General features: G+C 40.5%; 1 long non-coding RNA gene across 2 annotated transcripts in view; it reads right to left on the bottom strand.

Annotated features, from left to right (window-relative positions):
- LOC134869681 (uncharacterized) overlaps positions 1-13,342 on the bottom strand; it is a 66,884-nt gene extending 53,542 nt beyond the window's left edge. For both annotated transcript variants that reach the window (XR_010166443.1, XR_010166444.1), the window contains exon 1: positions 13,072-13,342. This is a non-coding gene — a long non-coding RNA (uncharacterized LOC134869681). The remainder of the gene's footprint in view (positions 1-13,071) is intronic.
- Between the last annotated feature and the right edge of the window lie 2,589 nt (positions 13,343-15,931).

Genomic DNA, 15,931 nt, shown 5'->3' on the forward strand with positions numbered 1-15,931 from the left:
ATTGTAATACTACAGAAAACATTGCTAAAGAAAATTACTGAACAAATAAGTCATTGGAAACGGCAGAAATGAACAATTATTGATCTGTATTTTTCGGTTTTATCTGGGCTTGATAAAACAAGACTGGGCATTCAGTTGGTTAAAATGTTTCATCATGACATGGGATTTTTTACTTCCATTTATTTGTCACCAGTTATCTGTACACAGCTTAACCTAATTAAAGTAATTGGGGAATTCACCAAACTAAATACACCTAATGCAATATTTGTTTTCTAATCAAATCTGATAATTATCTACGTATACAGTGGAGCTGCTCGGCTTGGAAAGAATAACTAATTGCACTATATATAAAAATGTAATGTATAGGAATATCTAAACCCCAAGTAAAGTATCCGCTGAGGTAAAGTCAGGAGCAACACAAGCTCCATCATAAGGTGTACCTCCAAGGGTTTCACTCAGATGTGTAGATTCCTTTTCTTTTCTTTAATCACAGGTTGAGAGGCAGTAAAGGACCGAGATGGATGGAGCGCAGCATACAGTTCAAAGGTGCGGCAAACAAGGATAAATGATCGGTGCAAGGGTGAAAAAAAGACTGGAGTCCAATCAATCTCTATTGTGACTGTATACAAAACATTGCATGATGACTACCGGTATATGTTTGGGATTTGAAATACATTAAATAACTCTGAGCAAGGTTTCCACGCAGCCATTAACAATCCAACATGAAGTGCATTTGGATTGTTCTTTATGTATAATTTAAAACAGTGGTTCTGCAATTGGCAGCTACCATGTGATTTGGATATCATAAAATTGCAATTGCACTTTCCTTCGCTATTTTCAGTCCAGTACAAAATGTGAAATATAAAATTGAATACACTTATCAATTCACTTTGTCAGGCGAAGTTCCTGGTCAAGGTAAAAAAGCTCTCACATAAAAATATGTCATTATTTATGAATTAATCAAACAAGATATCAAAATTAAACCTTTATCTTACATTTTTTAAGATATTCAAATAGCTCTTAAATCTGAAGGGCATTAACAGAGTTGTTTTACGTTGCACAAGTTGGACCAAGTCACGATGATGTTGCAATTTGCGATATGATTCACAATGTTTGATGGTTGGATTATTTCCGCATCATTATTGTCATCATCATTGACAAATATATAGAACCACAGGGTTGTGATTTGTAGGCTGGGATGTCTCTGAACTTTGCAATTCTTCATTCAAAATGAAATTTAAAAATCACATATTTAGCCTTTAACAAATGCTGTGCTTCCTGCAAGTTGAATATTGCACAAATATTCAACACAAGGCAATAAAGTGCTGTCCAAACATTATAGTGTGGCATTTAAAAGTCATTAAAAAGCAAAGTGAATAAATAAACATAAACAAAGCTTGTATAGAATAACACTGGTATAAAAATACAGAACAGGAGAAAGTGAGGAAAAACATCAAATATTAAATAAACTTTAATGTATTTTTGATCCCTAACGAATGACTCATTGGGAGTCAGTGTAGCGCTGGTGAGTCAACACATGTAAAAATGTTCAGAAGTAGCTGTGAGATGCTAATGCTGCCATTGCCATCAGCGTTCACCTGAAACTTGAATAGAGCAGATGTGGGCAGACGTTTAAAAGAAGAAAACCCTGCTCGGGTGAATATACTCGCTGTCTGCCTCCCTCATGTGACACCTGTTCATTTGAAAGTTAATTCTCTTTGATTTCATGTACGGCCGTCCTGCTCTCTGCCTGCGTCTCTAATTAAGATCCTTGTGCTGCAGCGCTAATGTTAATTCACAGGTGTCTGCTGCCTGCCAGTCACCATGGAAACCTCAAGGTATGCCGCCTATTCTGTATCACGCTTTGACATGTTGTTTTTTTTGTGCTACGCCCCTTATCAAGACTGATTTATCCGGACCACAAACAATGTTCGCTGCAGCCTGCCGCTGATTTCTGCTGAACAGGAAATTGAGTGTGGAGATCTACACCTGCATTCTGGGTAGTAAAGAATCCATAGAGACTAGCTGCACATATATTTACATAGTATTACAGTATACACTATTTATTCTTGTGTAGTTTTTCAGCCCACTGTTAAAATCTTGTTTGTCTTTTTGTTTGCTGTACCAACGAAACACTGTGCCGCCATGCAGAGGGTATACAAGAGGTCATGTGACTATTTCCAAGTCTTGTCGTCACTGTGAGGTTACCAGGAAATAGTACAGCACATACATATAAGATTTTAACCGTTGACATGTTAACAAACTTAAGAGCTAATTGAGTCCTGATGCACTCTGACGCTGACAACGTCTGAGGACTCATTCTCAATCATTGAGTCCCTCTCTGGTTACCTTTTATATTGATTGCACAATTTTGTCTTATATAAATAGCAGAATTACATGAAATACTTTTGCATTTGAATGAAAGCAAAGAGCCTCTTTCACCGTAGCTCGTGGACAAGTGTCGATCGTTGACTTTTGAAAAAAAAAAGGGGAAGTGCAGAAGACACACACTATGGTCTCAATCAATGTAGCCTGAGTGGATTAAGAGGAACAGCTTTAGGTTTCTCAGAATCAGCATCACAAACAACATGACGTGGTCATTACACAACTCCTTCTTTGAGAAACAAACACCTCTGTATTTAGAAAGGAGCAAAAGTAGGCAGAGTTTCAAAGACAAGTTCTTTGAGAAGGAATAGAAAGCCCCCTGGCTGGAAACACCATAAACAGACACATGGCTCTTAAAAACCACCCAGAAGGAACCAATGTGCCGAGCATCGGGGATATCAGTGAAGTGCCTCTGCATAGCCCAAAGAATATTAAAGACCTCATGACACGTGGAAAATAAAGTAATATACATACACACATTGAAAGTACACATACAAAATAGTCACTTGAAGTTGGTTTTAATCATTATGATAGAGAAATTGAGTTTGTACGGCCTTTTAAAAGTGCGATTTTTGCGATCTGCTACCGACCTTCCTATTAGTCAGTCACATGACCTATGACGTACACTCCGGAACGGCTCCTTGGTCAAGACACTATCCCACCTGTCACTCACGACTATCCTGACACCTGTCAACAACATGGATTCTGACAACTCCGATTCATCCTCGGATCCTGACACATTTTTCGAAGTGGCAGAGTCCGACCCAATGCTGGAGGACAATGTGAGGGGCGTTATGCCCTATAGATACGAGCCATACTTGGATGAGTTGGAGCCACAGGGTTCTACGGAAAGTTCGGATGGCGAGGCAGAAGGCGCTGTTGGTGGTGCTGCTGTGGCAGACGGTCGGATGCCTATGGATTTTGGCAGACTACAGCACGTGGAATGGTAACTTCCTTCTTGTTCACTTTTCTGACAATGAACACTCCGTAAGATATTGTACTTTGTAATATCCACCACAACCAGCGTTTGCACCAGCGAGCATGTGTGTGTGCAGTCTGCCTCCTCACCTCCCAGAATTAGCCAAATAGTCACCATTACTAGCCTACAGATCGCAAAGGGCCATTGTTGTTTCCCGGTGCTTGTCATAGTCTTAATCTTTATTTAGTTATGTTATTTTTTTTGAGAGCGATGAAAATACCAATTAGGTCTACTATATTAGTTTGCCCTGCGTCATACTCATACAGTAGCCTATGCTATAACCCAGTAGTAGCCTATGCTATAACCTAGCTCCTGACCAGTGGCCATCCTTCCGCGATTAGGCTAGTTCTACGTCGGCTTGAGACTTGACTTTTTGCTAACACTCTGAGGTGAACTTAGCTGAATAGCTAAAGCACTTAGCACTAGTAGCCAGCTGAGCTGAAGTGTTCAGAGCTAGCGCCAACTTCAACTATGAAGAACCACCGCAAGCTGTTTACACAGTGCCAAACACTCATTCCTTTGCATTTCATTTCCCTTCCATTATTAAAATATAGTCCAAAATAAGAAGGTACGTACCTCCAATCTCTGCCTTTTCTCCAGAGCATGAGACCTCCGGCTCTTGACGTCGCCGTTCGCCCCCGGGGCTAACCTCGAGCTTGTCCCTCGATGAAATATACGCGGAACCGAATTGGGCAGCAAAACCTTCTTCAGACGAACATCAATACCAAGCTGCTCCTTCAGAGCGGGGATCGAGTCGTAGCACTCCTCTTCAAAATGCGCTGAGCAAAGTACAGACGACGAGCTTGGCTTCCATACTGTTCCTTTCGGACCAGCTCTTGTCCTACAAACTTGTTGCGTCCAGAGTTCACACAAAGCAGGGTCTTTCGGAAACCGATGAAGGGTAAAACCGTTCTCCCTGGTGTTTGAACAATACGCTGCAACACACCGCTCAGGCATGTTCTCAACAAAAATATTAAGAACAAAACTTTAAAGATGCTAAAACTGCGAGTACGACTTACTGTGACTAGAAATGATCAAGGTCAAGGGTGGCAGCAGGTGCAATCAGGTCTAAAAGCGTTCCGGAGCATACGTCATCTTTATGTTGGAACGTTGTCAAGACACTGGCCTGTGGATTTCAGTGGCTTGCGTACAAATTTCGAAAATAACAGAGAACCGGGCATATTTATCACAATTATGTATTTCAAATCGAAAATAAAAGTTATTTTAGACTAAATAAAAAAAGGTAGTCTCTAGGTGTCATGAGGTCTTTAAAAGACAATATCCAGCGCAGTCACAGCCTGTTTATCCTGCTTCTGTGTGGCAAGCACAGAAGTATCCTCTGTTTTACCACAAGAGCCGTTGTTATCCTCAGGCTGAAAGACTCCTCAATTCATCCTCGGTGACATCTTTTGTACTGACTGCAGCTTACATTTCAATGTGCAACCCTGTGTTGCAAAAGATGATGATAGATTACTCTTGAAATATGTGATATAATATGAGATATGGAGGGAGATGTGAAGATCAAAGAGTGCCATGTGCGTTTGTTGATAAGGACATTGTGTCAGGATTTTGTCACTGAATAATTTGCCGCATTAATAGAGAACAAACAGTACAGTTCCCTCGATATCGTCCTAATATGACGAGAGATTGGGGAGGAAAAGAGCCCGAGCTTTGTCTACGGGGTGTTGATTGCTAGTTAATGAAACTGCTTTTATTTTCCAAATGTTCTATTTCCCATTGAATCACAAAGGTTGAGGCTATTCTACCTCCATAATAAAAGTCAATAGAAGTTGACTTTGTGCTTTCTTTTATGAATCAGGGATTAATCATAGGGGGTGCAATATTTTCTATTCAATCCATCTCTTTTTCAAGAGTGATCTGGCCCAGGCGGCACCACAAACAGACAACAGTCAGACACTACACATGCATGAGCACAGTGTTAATATTTAAAAACTGTCATAATGCAAACAAAAAAAGGTAACATTTTGAAAAGACTGCAGGAAGAGATCAATCAAGAGCAATCACATCGACCAGAAGTGCTTTGTTCTCAAATCTTTTGAATGGACTCCCTCTTAGTAATCAGCTCTGATAACATCATGTTCTTTTGTTCCAAGCAAAAAGGGAGAACTGATTTATAGTAAATGTTTTTTCTGCACCAACATCGAGGATCAACAGCTACAGAATATCAGGGGAGCACGGGCTGCACATATAAGAAGGAACCAGTGGTGTACATGGTTTTCACACCCAATAGTAAAACATACAGCACAATGGTAAACTGTATCCTATTTTTTGGGGGCACTGGCCAGATGCATAAACTGGAGAATCCACTGAAAAAAAGTCGCATAATTCAAATGTGTTCTCGCCTGGAGGGAGAAACGAAAGGAAACTAAGGTCAGCTTGAGGTTCAAATAACAGGCTCTCTCAAATCCGTTGTTATGTCCTAGAAGAGTATGGAAACTACTCTCACATTGGAGAGGCTAAAACTGATAGTCAACTATTTCCAATCCATTTTATTGATACAACAGACTTGCATCTTTAAAATCCAAAATAAAATGTGAACCCTTTTCCCATCTATCGTCTGAATGAATATAAAACTCATTAGAGAAGATCATTACCCTCATTGTTCATGTCGGGATATAGTCTCATGAGGCCATCATTATAGATATTCAGTTGAATCATTAAAAACTGACTGATAAAGATGAAGTGTTATTAGGCTTTGTTGAAACTCATCCATCAATATTAATTGTGGTTTTCCAAAATATTCATCAACATCACTGTGTTTCCGATATCACTGATGGACATTTTTCACTATTTGACAACATTTAAATGAATAACTGATCAATGCATTTACAGATGTGATGTGATTTGTGAAAACGAGCCCAGGGCAGCTATGGCTCAGGAGTTAGATGGTCTTTATTATACCCCTTTCCATCTCGTCCTCAAATTAGAAGATTGGTGTTGGTTTGATCTCCAAGTAGATACTGCACTGCCTGTGTATGAATGCGTTTCGCACCAGAAAAGAGTCAAATAAATGCAGTCAATGTATTATCACATGCTCAATCTTGCGTGCAGCAACTTGTTCCTACACCAGCGGACCTCTAGAGTAATTACACGGACTCCCTGCGTCCTATAGCTGACTCAAAATGCTTGGAAAATGTTTTTTGCTGCAACAATGACCACCCAGTGCTTCTCAATTCTCCCGTTTACCTGTGCCAAATGCCCCCTGGGTTGCTGTAGTAACACGGACAGTGTGAATTTGACAGCCCAGTTTTTTAAGCCATCTAACAGAGTTAAGAGCTGAAGTGCCTCCTGTGATCAGAGCAGTGGAGAAACCCGCGGTTCTGGGGGTTGAGGGGTCGGAAAATTTCACCGGTTAGGGGCCACACCGAGCTGACATAGACAGGGTCATTAGAGGTCGGACAACAAAGGAGCAGCCACTGATCATTACGGCACTGGCTGCCAGGTGATATCCTCCTCTGTAGCCTAAGGGCCTTTGTCCATATAGTCTTTTCTTTTCTCCACATTTAAGAGCCTGCCAAAGACTTTCCTTAAAGATAAAGCCTATAGTTAGGGCTCTGTCAGGCTTGCCTTGACCCAGTTATAAGTTATGCTGCTCTAGGCTTAGACATCTCTGCTGCATCCCATATTAAAGCCATAGAGGATGCATCCAACAACAAGCTTACGTAAGGGTGGTTATAAACTGCTTGAACGGGCAACCTATACAGCCTACATTGTTCCTGGAGGAGTGCAAATTAGCCACACCTGAATTAAATACAATGAGAATCAATACTAAATAATGTGCTACTTCTGTCTTGACAGAAAACGTTGTCTGAAAATGTTCTTGAAACTGGACTCTTAAAGCAAAGAGCACGAAAGAGCCATCGGTCTAAACACTGATGTAACGGATGTGCTGGCCCCGCAATTTACTTATGTGTGTAGTTACCGTTGCTAAGCTATAATTGGTCAATCAATGTTAAGTGAAGAGTCATTTCTGACAGAGAGACCACAGAACCTGCAGACACGGTACACCAAAACAAACCAGTGATAAATTGCAGATGCACCACTGAGTTACAGAGATATTTTGAGGGTTGGAGATTATACAAGGACGTTAAAGCCTGTGTTTTCAACCTTTCAAGGAAAACACAGAAAACATATGTATGCATTACATGTTTTTTTAAGGCGACAAAGATAAAAGAATCCAAATAAGTATAATTCGTAAAGAAAAGAGAAATCTTTTTTTTTTATTCTATTCTGTAAAGCATCTCAAAACGGCCCTGCTGACTGGCTCTCAAAGCAGCTGTAAAGTAAAGGATGCGAGTTGTGTGTGTGGTGACCCGCAGTATTCAAAAAACAGCACGAGTGGAAAATGGCAGAGGGAGGGCAAAAAGGGTAGAACAAGTTTCTTCAAATCCGAAGTGTTCCCATACTCTCTTGTATGGGAACACTTCGGATTTGAAGAATCCGACGAGGCACAGCGCCACACAATGTGCTACAAAGTGATATCTGCGCCCCTTGACAACACAACAAACGTATTCAATCACTGGTTTGATTGCTGTCAAGTTATCCAGATGTTAAGATTCAGATTCAGCTCTGCCCAAACTTGAAAACGGCTTGTTCAACACAAATAATGCAAGGGGACAACTCTGTTCTGTTCTGGTGATTTATTTTCTTTCAGATTGATGGCACAAAGTGAAATTCCAGAGGAAGAATAGGTTGATAACCTTTAAGAAACAAAAGTATGCATCAGTACGCATCAATAATGATCATTAAACTAAACATCTCATTTAAATTCAAAACAGATCAAAATCAAACAGAAAACCGCAAACAAATGATTCTTTCAAACTAAATATTTGAAGTCCATACCAGTTGCGTCTGTGGTTGAACATGAGCTGTCAGTAGGCTGAGGAGACCGAGCAAAGAGGGCTCGCCGAGCTAACTCCAAACATTTTATACTCATGCTTGATTAGAGGTGTGCAGGTGAAATCGGTCCCTCCACAAACATGGGTTGCATCCTGTCTGTTGGGTGTCTGGGTGAGCTCTCTCTGCCCCCTTCAGGCCTGGAGTTCCTCCACAGATACTGGTCCTATGCTCACACTTGTTTGACGCCACAATTGCTTTTGTTTGAGTACCATGCAGGAATTACAGTTTGTGACGGATCATCCCTGGACAGGGGTCGGTAGCGAGGATAAAGAGCAGTGGTCATCTCTCTGTATTAAATACATTTGAAGATACACTGCCTGGCCAAAAAAAAGTTCACACTCTAATATTCGTTGGACCGCCTTTAGCTTTGATCCCGGCACGCATTTGCTGTGGCATCGTTTTACAAGCTTCTGCAACGTCACAACATTTATTTCTGTCTTGCATTAATTCTTCGCCAAGATCTTGTATTGAGGACGGGAGATTCGGACCACTGCGCAAAGTCTTCTCCAGCACATCCCAAAGATTCTCAATCGGGTTCAGGTCTGGACTCTGTGGGGGCCAATCCATGTGTGAAAATGATGTCTCGTGCTCCCTGAACCACTGTTTCACAATTTGAGCCCGATGGATCCTGGCATTGTCCTCTTGGAACATGCCCGTGCCATCAGGGAAGAAGAAATCCATTGATGGAATAACCTGGTCCTTCAGTATATTCAGGTAGTCAGCTGACCTCATTCTTTGGGCACATTGCTGAACCTAGACCAGACCAACTGCAGCAACCCCAGATCATAGCACTGCCCCCACAGTGACCTTTTTTTTTGACCGGGCAGTGTATGCATTAGTCTTTTGGACTAATTCTGACAAATTGTCTTAATGGCACAGATGGTATACAAATATTGTTTTCACATCACTTTTGTTTTTACCTGAACAATGGAGATTCCACAGGGGGAAAAAGATGCTCTCCCTTGACCACAAATTTGGTCACAGTCCTGTGTAATCCATCCACCTTGTCGTTTGTGAAATTAACCTTCTTTGCCACTGTTGTAGCTGGAGAGTCAAAAATATACAAATAAATCATCTTTAATATTTTACAAATAATTTGATATTTTTTTAGTATAGAGCAGTGGAGATAAAAATATCATAATGGTCAGCAGTTAACCGCAAGTCAACCTTCCTACAGTGGTCTAGCTGACACAGTAGGATTGGCCACAAACTTCTCCAACACAAAAGCCATAATCAGCAAACAGACAATTACCAGATACATTTTTTTCTTAGGCCTTGACACAACAACGTCCCACTAATAGTTGAAATGACAGCTGACTCCAACCTACCTAACCCAACAATAAGTAAAACAAGATTGATGCCAGATGCTACACGAGCATTAACTTTAGTCTTTCCGGTAACACACTTCCCCAGATCCTGCCTAGCACTAAATTACCTATCTATCTTCTGGAGCATGCCGGGCTCGAGGCGACTTTAAAGGCACACATCAGCGGCCGAAACCCTGAAACGCCTGCCTCCAACAGGGACTAAAACCCCACCCAGGATTACCCCGAAAATAAAAAAGGCAAAATAATAAATGAGTGCCTGAAGGAAGGACTGATCCAGCCCAGCTAGACACCCCCCCTATCTGAACTGAGGAAGCTGTTCAACACTAAGAGACTTCAGTCGTCTTTCTACTGAGGTTCTGCAAGACGGTGAGGAAGCTGGTGTTGAGTCGTGTTGCCATGGTGATGCCGGTGGTGTGTGTGGTTGTGTTAGTGTGTGTTGCCCCTGCTCTGGTGTGTGACCCCGGCATCCGTCCTGATGTCCATCCTGCTTCCCTTCATCATCTGGATAGCTGCTTGAACCTCCTCTTCATCATCTACCTCCTTCCCCTTGGCAAAATCCTCTGCAAATTTAACATTCTTTTCCACTGTTATGGTGATGACACCCAGCTCTACCTCACCACTAAACCCTCGTCCACTCTCCCCTCACTGATTGCATCTCTGAAATACAAAACTGGTTCACCCTAAACGTCCTTAAATTAAACAGTAACAAAACCGAGGTTCTCCTCATTGGCACCAAATCCACTCTATCCAAAACCGACAGCTTTTCTCTCACTATCGATAACTCCTCCGTTTTACCCTCCCCCCAGGTTAAGAGTCCGGGTGTCATCCTTGACAGCACACTATCTTATCAATCCCACATCAATAACATTACCCGGTCTGCCTACTTCCACCTACGAAACATCAATCGCCTCCACCCCTCCCTTACCCCCCACACTGCCGCCATCCTTGTCCACAGCCTCGTCACTTCCCACCTGGATTACCGTAACTCTCTCCTCTTTGGCCTCCCGCACAAATCCCTCCGTAAACTTAAACTGGTGCAGAATTCAGCTTCCAGCATCATAACTCGGACCCCCTCCTTCCACCACATCACTCCTGTCCTCCAACAGCTCCATTGGCTTCCGGTTGAGTTCTGTATTCAATTCAATGTACTCCTGTTAACATTCAAAGCCATCCACAACCTCACCCCCCCATATCTGTCCGACCTCCTGCATGTTTTCACTCACTCCCGCTCTCTCAGATCCTCTTCCTCCATACACCTGTCTGTCCCCTCCGCCCGTCTCATTACCATGGGGAACAGAGCATTCAGCCACTCTGCTCCCCATCTCTGGAATTCATTACCACCCCAATTCAGAAACATCGATTCATTTCCCCATTTCAATCACAACTCAAAACACATCTGTTTAAAACTGCATATCCCATTTGATGCCAATTGCTCTGTCTCTTTCCGTTGTATTTATTTATTCTATATTTTTATTGTTGTTTCCTTTTAATGTTTTTCTTTTTTCACTTTGTACGGTGTCCTTGAGTGCCGAGAAAGGCGCCTTCAAATAAAATGTATTATTATTATTATTATTATTATTATTATTATTATTATTAATAAACGATCAACATCTGGAGGGGTCTGCAGTCTGACAGCATGGACACTTTACAAGGATCTTGTGGACTACAACTATGAACTACATTTCCCATGATGTTTGTTAAATGAATAAACTCTTGGGACAACATTTGGCTCCCTTTCCCATCCTGTGACCTGCATGGACGGCAGTGACAGTCGGTGCAGCAGCGTGACTTTTCGTTGTCCAGTCAACCGCTATTGATTAGTGTTTTTCTAGTTATGCTGTCGCTTTCATTTGTAAGAAAGTTATTTTGATTTACAGTTAGTTTGCTCTATTTTTGCAATAAGTTTCCTCTCTCTCTTTTTTCTCCCGGTATTTTATCTTTTTTACTTCCTTGTACCCCTAGCTTTTAAGGGAACGTAACAGGTTGCCATAGTAATCCTAAAGCCAATAACAGCCCTAAACGTTTCCTCGTTCAAGTCAACGAAGCCAGCGATGGAAATTGCCCCAATCAAATTTGCCCTATAGAGTATAGGTTGTCATTTCTGCAGCAACGTTACACACCTAACCTGTACACCCCTCCTCCCAGAATCCACGGTGTTTCCTCCCTTCCTCCACCCTACTCAGGAGGAGACAGCATCATAAATCAATTTACAAGCTGCAAGAGACACCCGGCAGAGGATGGAAATGAACAACGGCAGATGAAGAATATTGAAATACATTTTCATGCGCCACATTGAGCTGGTGTAGATGGTGGCTTCACCTCGCGTGCAGCTGGCACAGGAAACCTAATAGTGATTTTGTGTGTGTGATGAATTGGGAGGAATAAGGGGAGACAAAGAGGGTCTGAATGAGTCTGTTGGTTGTGCAGGATCCTGGGATAATAAATAGTGGAAATGATCCGTCATAGCAGGCCAGGTTGTTTGAGGTAACTCAATTGCTGAATGAAATGGTGGAGGTGGTGGAGGAGACAAAAAGTCACCTCATATGACCGCAAGAAATCCAAAAGCTTAATAAATTCATCAGTGAGTGTAGGGTTTCCAGCAGGTGTCCGCCTCACAAGATGAGACCTTGGGCCACGAGGACATGCTGCCAACTTCCCAACCTTTCAGTTTTAATAAAGGGGGCTTTTAGAAAGATGTCAAGATTAAGTTTCAGAGCAGCAATAAATCATGTTAAACAGTGCAGATGGCAAGTCAAAACAATATCCAAACCTGAACCATACCCAGCATGACAATATTGTATTCCTGGTTACATTTAGTTAAGAATAAATGTTTGTTTCTGTTTGTTTTTATTAGATAACCGGGTAATCATGGATAGAATGCCAGTATTTCTCTTAGGATCATACATGTCTGTGCCTGTTTATATGCCATGAACCTCCTGTCATCCTGTCAAAAATGATGATACGAGCTAAAACACCTTTTTTAGTTTGATAATTTGGTGGCTAGAAAACAACCAATTACCTTATTCGTTAAGTCAAGAATAGGAAGTATGAAGTCATGCCACTACTGTGCTTTTTTTTGACAAAACATAAACAAATAAGTTAACAGATTGTTTTGCATCTACAGACCATAAAATAACGGCTGTTTTTGAATGCCTTTAAGATTCTCATATCGGCTACTCACATTTTCGGCAAGCTAACTTTGACTTTGTTGACACCAAACATTCCAGTAACATGCTACTAATGCCAATTGATATTTGTTTTTCAAATATAACGTGAGTTCTTGCTTAAGAAAGACTTTCTCCTCTATAAAATGCAACTAACTAGCCGTTACATCGGGGTTACAACATGGCACAGCAGCCCATACACACCACACATGTAAACCGTTAGCCGTTTCCATAGCAATATACACATAGCAGTTAACGTAACAGCAGTACAGCATACTTAATTGCCCGCCCTTACTTGTTAGTAGATAGTCGAAGTTTCCAGAAGCAGTATCCAGGTGAAAGTGGCAGATTAAAGTAAAACGTCTTCTTCCTCTGAACTTGACTGTAACAATTACTGTATAGACAGGGACCGTTCATTAGGAGACATTGTAGATAAAACCTGGAGGTTTAATCTGTTCTTACATCAGTTATACTGTTTGTACAATCTAATATCCTGCTTCCGATATGAATAAACTCAACAAGCAAAACTAACGCTAGCTAGTTAGCCAGGCTAATGCTAACGCTAATGTGACGCATTAGTTTATAAACACGCGCTTCCCAAGGGGCATTGCGTATTTATTTGCGTCACGTGACAGGAAAGGACGCAGATGATTGGCTGACACAAAACGACTCATACCGAATAAAAACAGAAAGCTAAATAGCATTGAGGATTTCATTTTCAGGGAAAGTGGTTTATCTCGTTTGTTTTATGTGATGCATCTTACAATTGTGAATTACAATTATGGTAAATATTTTGTGAATTTATTGTGATCTTTCTCTTGACCTGTTTTTTAATTTTTATTTCTCTATTTGTTTTCACTTGTCACTGAAACCTGAACAATATTTTATGAAGATCATCACAATTTTGGCATTGTGAATAAAGTAAGATTGATGTTACATTCCAATAAAGTTATTGCAGGAAATAGTAATAGGCTGCTAATGTAACTAACATGGCTGGTACTTCTGCAAAGTACTTACTTTATATGCCTTTAAAGAAAGACAAACATTTAAATTATTATTATTATCCCATGTCTGGTTTGGTCTCCAACAACCCAAGATAATCATATCTATCAAATTGCTTACTTTGTCTTCCTGCTGTTTATCAGCTTTCATTTATAAAAGCATGGAGAATGAACCAAAACAATAAGCTGAAAGACACGAAATCTTCCAAGGCGCTGATCGGAACTGCAGATTTGATTAATACAAAAAAACGCTTTCACATTTATACATTTGAGATCTTCTCTATTTAATAAAGCCAGTTACTGCAGCTCTGAAGTTAGTTAAATAAGCATGTTAAGGAATAGAAAATGTGACATAGGCAGGAGTTATTAGCGGTGTTTCCCTTGTGTGTAACAGCTCCTGTCTCCTCGCGCCTCCTACGCGTTTCCTCTCCAAATAGGCATTTCAAAGACTGACTCCTTCCTGCAGCTAATGGTGATGGTGCACTACTTGTACCCTGCTAATTACAGGCAGCATGGTAGAGATGACATGTTTAATATTGCCGTGTTTGCTGTGAATGTTAAGAAGATTGCCAGCAGTTAAGAAGGACAGGAGCCCTGAAAAATGTGTTAGATATGGGATTTTAAGTGGATTAACAAGATTTGGGGTTATGAGGGAGCGAGAGTGTCACATTACTGTGGTGAATCGAGTAATTAGAAAGACAGAAGAAGAGCAGCCAAGGATGAGGAGATGATATCCTTTCAAGAGTTTCCCCTGAACAAATTCATGGGGAAGCAAAGTACTTCACATTTACAACATATTTCCTGAGCATGTACCATATTTGGAAAAAACATATCAGAATTTTGGTGTAATGAGTCCTTTGATGCCACTTCATTTCGGCCCACTTGTTGAGGACATTGCAATCTTACACAACACAATGTCTTTTGTGGGGAAATACTTTAGGATTCAAGATCTCAAAGGGCTGTATTGTCTTATGCATGACAGCTACACATTTGTTTGTAGTTTTTGTTCACCTAAGATTGTGCATGTGAAATAATTGTGCAGATAATCTGTAGGAATAAGTGACATTTATATTAAATAGAATAAGATAAAACAGAAATGGTTCCCTGTAAACCAGTGATTGAATTTCCGGGACGTGCAACAATCAGTTTTCTGCGACATTTGGAGTCTCAGCATGACAACAACTCTAATTTGATGAATGAAAAATTATTAAATGTCACTTAGTGAGACGGTTGTCAGCAGACAGATCACGTGCAGTGTACTTGGTATTGCATATTCCTCGCTAGCTGCATGCAACGTTAATGTTATGTTCATTCTAATGTGGATTTAAATAAAAGGGTTTTTTCCCCTTATAATTATTAATGGATACTTGATTATTTGTATGGATGTATAAAAGAAATAGAATCAAACACAGATCAACATGTAAAATGTGTCATTTGAGGTCAGCTGTAGTCTTAGGAATCTTAATTGGAGACCACTTAAAAAGGCAGATCAAGTCAACAGCTTCAGAGATTTTTATTAGGAAAGTCTGGCAAATGGGTATCACAATTACCAGAGCTACTACCCTTTAAAATAGAGCTCAATGTTGTATTCATCTTTTGGGGAAATTGATTTAGCTTCTGTTGCAATTCAATCGCTTAATTTGCACCAGCAAGACATCTCATTTTGTCAATTTATTTTCTTTTTTACTTGTTTGAATTTGTTTTTACAATGCTCCAAGTAATTTCCCAATTTCGACAAAAAAGATCATATTGAAATAAACATAATGCAGATTTACCTGAACTCCGGATGGCCTTAGAAACCCAAAAAGAGAAAAAAGAACAAGTTTTTTAACAGAATATTATCTATAAAATCAGTATGAAAGAAAGTAAAAAGTAATATTGCTGAAGTTTTGTTCCTGTCATGTCAAACTCAAGATCATTTAAAACTGGATTATGTTCTATATTTACTGCAGGGACTCTGTACTTACCGCTGTATAAAAGCTTTCAAAGCAAAGAGTTATTTGTATAAAGATAGCACCTTCAGACCCCTCAATCATTTCTGTGGAAGGGCTATTTCAATGATCACCTATGTGCCATTTATACTGCTGACAGTCTTTAGTAAAAGCACGGGAACAAGCTGGAGGAGCTGAAATAAGTGACGTCCACAGACGATTT

This window comes from Eleginops maclovinus, chromosome 9 (assembly GCF_036324505.1).
Source record: "Eleginops maclovinus isolate JMC-PN-2008 ecotype Puerto Natales chromosome 9, JC_Emac_rtc_rv5, whole genome shotgun sequence".
NCBI classification, from domain to species: domain Eukaryota; kingdom Metazoa; phylum Chordata; class Actinopteri; order Perciformes; family Eleginopidae; genus Eleginops; species Eleginops maclovinus.